Source organism: Syngnathoides biaculeatus, chromosome 11 (genome assembly GCF_019802595.1).
Source record: "Syngnathoides biaculeatus isolate LvHL_M chromosome 11, ASM1980259v1, whole genome shotgun sequence".
NCBI classification, from domain to species: Eukaryota; Metazoa; Chordata; class Actinopteri; order Syngnathiformes; family Syngnathidae; genus Syngnathoides; species Syngnathoides biaculeatus.
The window spans coordinates 11877646-11885157 of NC_084650.1; positions in this window are offsets into that span (position 1 = coordinate 11877646).

The window sequence follows — 7512 nt, forward strand, 5'->3', positions numbered from 1 at the left end:
AATGCCATTTGTGTTTTAAAAAAAATGTCACGTGAATGCTGAAAATTGGATGTTGAATTGAAATTCTGTGCAATTCATTTGGATGCTGAAATGTACGTAGATCGAGAATGTGCAGTAGATGTAAATAATACTCTGGTCAAGGGTTTGGAGTCGGAATAGTTTTGAATTGGATGAGAAATCTGGAAGAAGGGGGTTCGGGGGGGATATGTGAAATATTTCTGAATTTGGCGGCACGGTGGCTCACCTGGAAAGCGTTGTCCTCACAGTTCTGAGGTCCCGGGTTCAATCCCAGTCCGCCCCTGTCTGGAGTTTGCACGTTCTCCCCGTGCCTGCGTGGGTTTTCTCCAGGTGGGCCCTCCGCTTTCCTCCCACATCCCCAAAACATCCAACATCAATCGGACACTCTAAATTGCCCATAGGTGTGACTGGGAGTGCAGCTTTTTGTCTCCATCTGCCCTGCGATTGGCTGGCGACCAGTTCAGGGTGTCCCTCGCCTCCTGGCCGTCGACAGCTGGGATAAGCTCCAGCACTCCCCGTGACCCTTGTGAGGATAAGCGGCTAAGAGAACGGATGGACGGAGTCACAAAATGTTGCTTAAAATGCTCAAACAAAATGGAAGTCTTGGCTATTTTTCTCATGTCCATATCGTCAGCGTTGAGTTCGCCCTCGGGCGGCTTCTGACTCAGCAGAGGAGATAAGAGGAGCGGGAACAATATTGTGTCTGAAAACACACGCACACGATTCTTTGTCATCGATTCCCAGGGCGGCCCCGTCACGAAAATAATCCTGTTTGCCAAAACGAGAGACACGCCAGAGCTTTGTATGAAAAATAAGAAGTTTCCTTTAATAACATCTGTAACATGATGGTTGGATCACTTCCAGTACATTGGATGCAGTAAGTACATATACCGTACAACTTGTACATGGACACGGAGTTCATTAAATACCTCGACTAGTACGATATAAACCTGTATTGTTTCTCTACAAGGACGTCATTAAAGGGCACAAATGGTGTAGCAGCAAAAAAGATTTGTTGGGGCTACGGGAGTACGATGCTTCTTACCTGCAGCGGCAATCGCGACACGTTAAACGCGGCTAAGGCAGCGGTTCTCAAACTGGGGTCTCCGGTCCCACTGGGGGTCCTCGGGCCGTCACACGGGGGGGGGGGGTACGCAAAATCATTCGCAAGTGTATAAGTGTGTTGCTGCATGTTGACCGGCGTGGGCATGACGATAAAATTTATAATGATTTTAGCTTTAGGCCAATTAAAAAGGAAAATCTGACGTTATCAATAAAGTTTTTTTTTTCCCAATAAAAAATAGCATACACTGTAACAGAAAATATGACTTCCTTCCCTCACTAAATTTTGACTTTAACATCTCAATAATACAAAAAAATCTTGTAAGATCATGAAATTTTACCCCGACAAAACACTTTTTTGTACTTGTAAAGATTTTTTTCTTTTTTTTAATTTTCGCAACATTACAAATAAATCTGTAAAAAAATCTGAAAACGTTATGGTAAAATTTTTAATTCATATGGGATTTAGTGGAACACGTGGAATCAAACTTAATCAAGTCTTTTTCATAAAACGCTCTTCGTGTATAAAATGGAACTCAAAGTACTTCAAAATGTTAAACTCGGTTATTCTTCTGTTATTCATGTATAATTAACGTATTACGATAGGATTCTTGGAAAATGTTCGTCCCTGTTTCGGGATCCCTGGACCCCAAAAGTTTGAGAACCCCTGCTCTACGGAATCCATTATGTCATAAACAAGAGGTTATAAAATGTCATATATTTCTAATAAGGTTTGTCACTACCCATGAAAAAGGGAACTTTACAGTCAACTGCGCACATACAGAGCACAAAAATACAGACATTATGAGAATATATCGAGCTGTCGTGATGCTGAAATGTCAAAAGCTTCTCTCCTGCTTGGCTATAGTATCAAAATAACATTTTTAGACAGGGATAAGTAACATCCAGACCTCGAAATGCCCGACCCCTTGCTGGCGTTCCTGAGAGCGTCTCCTTCCACTGGAATGTTTTTGTTGTTGTGTGTGGTTTTTCTGCAAGGATTGCATTTACTGTACTGTACGTGCTTTCTAAAACAGGGGGCTCTCCGTGGACTGACAATGAGCTGGATAGCACAAAAACAGCCCCAAAACAACCCCCCCCCCAAATCATGTAAGCCTATAGAGCTCGTGCACTTATGTCATCGAATCACGTCGCTGGCCGGAAGTGTCGGTCAAACAAAGCATTCTTCAATGCTAAGCCGAAAAGTTTTGTCCGATACCGTTAAACATTTAGAAGATGAGGATAAACAAAGGTACGTGGAAAAATGAGAGACACCTGCCATAGAGGAGACATATTTAATGCCGAAGTCGGTGTTTTCGCCGATAAGAAATTGGTCTATTAACCTGCTTCCGCTTGTCTCGGACAACTGGATCTACACGTATATCTGGTGACTAAGTCATCGAGATTTACACGGAAGAGTTTGAAAGCGCAGTAAGGTCTGGTCGCGTACAAATACTTTGTTGCTGGATCTGTTCTCAATCAAGAATAAATCCACATAGTGATGGAGGCACTCGGATTTTTTTCAATACAAATACCAATAGTTAAATAAATGACCCCTGGTTTTACACAAACCGCATTTATTAACTATGATTTAAAAAAAAAAAAAGACAGCGAGTCGGCGCCTTGTACACGGAAGCACACATTAACCTACGTAGACGTCATCGTGACTGATGGTTTATTTTCTTTTTTAAAAATACGCATTGGATTCATTTGAGAACAATGCATATTTAAAAAAAAAAAAAAAAAAAAAAAAAACGTCTGTCGAGGAGAGGTTTACCAAAGTTTAACGTGTGCCCACAACAAATTTCCGTGTACGTTGGAGGCGACTCCCTGTCTTAGTTTTTTTAACGCACTGTTCTCAAATGAGCCAACTTGGCATTATAAATACTTCTTGGTTATTTGAAATTGAGAAGAATAATTCCTACCTAAAGTGAAGTGATCGCGACACAGTCGTCCGTATTTGGTCGGGCACCTTTCATCACGTTCAATCGTCACAATCCATCGGTCTTTTCTGGTCTTTTCAGCTGGTATTCCATAGAATCATCTCTTTGAATATCTGTCTCGCTTGTATAAAAACAACCAACGGCATAACGAGTCTCGGACATTGTGAATATTCTGCTCCGGTTCCCCACGCTGTCGAGCAGCTCTTTTTGACCTGCAATATGGCGGTGTGAAAATGGTAACGTCACGTGCACGAGCTCGATATGACGTGTAAAAGTTCAAGTGGGGGACCAAGTGTGAAAAAGTACTGTAATTGTATTTTGCTATTATGAGCCTTATTCTACGGAGTCTATGATGGTGTAGTGGTTACACACGCCTAACTTTGGTGCAGGCAGCGCGGGATCGATTCCCGCTCAGTGATGGTGTCGATAATCTGTCCTGCGACTGACTGGCGACCAATTCAGGGTGTAGTCTGCCTTTCGCCTGAAACTAGCTAAGCTGGGATAGGCTCTGGCTCTCCCGTGACCATTGTGAGGATAAGCGGCTTGGATAATGGATGCATGGATAGCCTTGTTCTGTTTATTTAATTAGTAAACAATCAGTTTCAAATTGTCACAGAATAAAGGCTGCAGCGAGATTTTAAGAGGACTACATTGCGGAAGAGCTAGTCCCGTTCTGAGGATGCGGGGGACGGAACGCTGCAATGTTTTGACAAAATCAACAATTCTCATCTCTTTATGGTTAGCGCTACCAATAGCTAAGTAAAGAACAGGCTAAAGGCTGAACCATCATTTAAAAAGGAATATCTAACATATTTTTGTTGCCAAGCATAACCAAAGATAGAAAACGGGCCTCGTTGTGAAAAGTCTTATGGAATGGGAAAATAATTGTTTGAAATATGTGCAAAAATGAAGGTCGAACCAAAATTTCAAATGGAATATTGAAGTCTAAAGTCTTTGTGATGCTACAGCTAGCTACGCATAATCAAAGCGACACAGCTAGTCTGCGTCGGATGGGTCTGATGGATGTCGTTCAAATGGGAAAATAATCTACGTTTCAAATATTTGCAAAATGACAGAAGTTGAAAAGGAATATCGACGCCTACAGCTGGTTTATGAAAAAGGTGCACCAAACAGGGAGCCTCATTCTCGGGATTCAGACAACGGGAAGACCACCAGGTGCTCAGATATCCCCAAAATAAAGCTCGAACGAGACCTTGAAACAAAGTCTCATGTCCGTGCGATGCTGCAGCTACCTCACCATAAAATAAGGCTAGCGTCATTCTGGGGAACTAATGGGAATACAACCAGCATCTCCAGTAGTTGCAAAAATAACAAATCATTTTTTAAAGGAAAAGCAAGGAAGACGGTGGCGCTAGCTTAGCATCAAGCAAGGCTAAGGTTTCGGACTATCGGTTGAATGAAGGTAACAGCAGGAATATGAACGTGTGTCAGTGTGACCGCTAACTTAGCATAAACTCGTCAAATTTAATAGGAATAATGTCTCATATAGCCACGTTGGAATTAGCAAAGATGCACTCCATTCGTGTACGCATTATATATATATATATATATATATATATATTTCATGTATTTTATGTGCTCATGGTATGTCTATTTTGTGGACACAAAACAAAAATTTAAACCAATCCACCCCCAAATAATCCTCTGCGCTGTCATAATTTCTACATACTAGAAACATGCCGCTACTTATCACAAAAAAAAAAAAGAGCACACATGGAATAAAAGTAGTGAAATACTCGCTCATGAATGTGTTCTTACATATAAAGAGGTAGTGATCAAAGCATTGATTGACACATAAATAAGGTAGCGTAATAATCATAAAATGTGTGGCGGTCCTTTGAAGTGGTCCTTTTCATTCATTGATGGTGGAGTGGACACAAAAAACAAGGCAAGATTGCGGAAAAAACAACAACAACAACAAAGCGGTTTCACCTCTCTCACCTGAGCCAAAGCGTTTCTCCGCCAGTGTGACTTCATCTTTTGGTCGACAACGTCAATACGGCTGCAGTAATACGGTTCCGGCTTTTGCCCCGTCACGAGAATATGGCTTTTGGTCCCTAACGTCAATATGGCTGCGTCGTGTACATGATTTATGCCAATAGAGCTCGTGCACCTACGTCACCAAAGTCACGTCACTGGCCGGAAGTGCCGGTCAAACAAAGCATTCTTCAATGCTAAGCCGAAAATACATCTTATAGCACGACGGCCAGAGTTTTGTCCGATACCGTTAAACATTTACAAGGTGAGGATAAACGAAGGTACGTGGAAAAATGAGAGACACCTGGCATAGAGGAGCCATATTTAATGCCGAAGTCGGTGTTTTCGCCGATAAGAAATTGGTCTATTAACCTGCTTCTTGTCCGCTTGTCTCGGACAACTGGACCTACACATGATCTGGTGACTAAGTCGTCGAGATTTACACGGAAGAGTTTGAAAGCGTAGATAAACTCTGGACGAATGCAAATACTTCATTGCTGGATGTGTTCACAATCCAGAATAAATCCCACATAGCTATCAGGAGCCACTCAGATTTTTTGAATACAAATACCAATATTGAAATAAATGACTCCTGGTTTTACACAAACTGGCATTCATTAACGATGATTGGAAGAAAAAATAAAAGATAGCGAGTCCGCTCCTCCGTACACGGAAGCGTGTTGCAGCCACACGTTAAACTTCGGTAAACTTCTCTGTGACAGACGTTTTTTTTTTAAAAATATGCATTGTTCTCAAATGAGTCCCATGTGTATTTAAAAAAAAAGAAAATAAACTGCTGGCATAGGCTTCAGCCCCCGTACACAGAAGTGCGTTGCGGCCATACGTTAACCTACGTAAACATCACTGTGACCGACAAAACAGCTGCTGGGGCGAGGTCTACCAAAGTTTAATGTGTGGCCGCAACACGCTTCCATGTACGTTGGAGATGACACTCCCTGTCATTTTTTTTTTTAAGCGCATTGTTCTCAAATGAGCCAACTCGGCATTATAAATACTTCTTGGGGATTTGAGATTGAGAAGAATAATTTGTACCTGAAGTGAAGCGATCGCTACACAGTCGTGTGTATTTTGGTCGGGCACCATCCATCACGTTTAATTGCCGAAATGTATCGATCTTTTCTGGTCTTTTCAGCTGCTATGCTATAGAATGACCTCTTTGGATCATAACTGCCTCGTCTGTTGGGACAACCAACAGCACAAAACGTTTCGGGCATTGTGAATATTCTGCTCCGGTTCAATGTCCCCCACACCGTCGAGCAGCTCTTTTTGACCTGCAATATGGCGCCGAGAAAATGGTGACGTCACGTGCACGAGCTCTATATCAACACAGCGCCTGCATTATCCTAATAAGAGGAATACGGTTCTGGTTTTTAGCCCATCATGAGGATACAGCTCCAGTATTGGGCCCATCACATCAATACAGCTCCGCTTTGGACCTGTCACATCAATAAAGTTCTGAGAATGCGCCAGCGGCTTTAGGCGAATCACGTCAATACGAATCTGGCTTTCCGCCCGCCGGGTCAACACGGCTCCGGCGTTTGGCTCTGACTTTTGTTGTGTAACGTAAACACAACTCCGGTCGCGGGCCGTCGTATAAATACACGTACAGCTCAGGATTTCGGCCCGTGACGTCAATTCGGGTCTGGCCCATCAGAGTGACTGAAAACCTGCTTGAGGCCTCCCGCCTGCGCTTTATGCCAATTAATATCCCCCAACAGTGATCAGCTAAAGCCGAAACAAATCACGTTCCGACCTTTCTCCTCTCACTCCTATTTTTGTGTGCACATTATAAAAAATACGCTCCACTCCCGTTTTGCGGTTAGCGTGCGCGCGACGTTTCCAATCCGCGTCACTCAGCACATTCGGGCCACCCGGCTTGACTCCTTTAGGATTAGAGACGGACGACGCGACGAGAGACATTCAAGCGACGCGAGAGAATTATCGTGACGTATAAAATTGAGGCTCGTGTGATAAAATATTGCATGTATTTACATCGAGAAAAGAAGGAAGAAAAAAAAGCTACCTGCATTAGTTTCACATTGCTCGTGCGTGTGCTTTTTGCACTGCTGCTTTAACTCTGAATGTGTGTGTGTGTGTGTGCATGCATTTGTGTTTGTGTGTGTGTGTGTGTGTGCGTAAAGCAGTGGACAGACGCCAGACCTCATTATTGTCATTCTTCTCACTGCCGAAAAGCGAGAGGCAAAGCCGGGCGAAAAGCGTCCGCTTTCAAGCCAACGGAAAAGCCGAGAGACAAAAGGGCCCAAATTAAAACAAGTGCTGCAAAAGGCTTGCCCGTGCTCATGGGCTTTGGGAGGGGGGCGGGGTGGGGGGTGGGGGGGACAACCCATCTGGGGTCTTTCAGAGCCAGACCACACAAATACATTCAGCACCGCTATAGGTCCACATACACACACACACACACACACACGGGGGTCCGCCATTGCATGAGCGTATCCTATGTCCCGTCCGA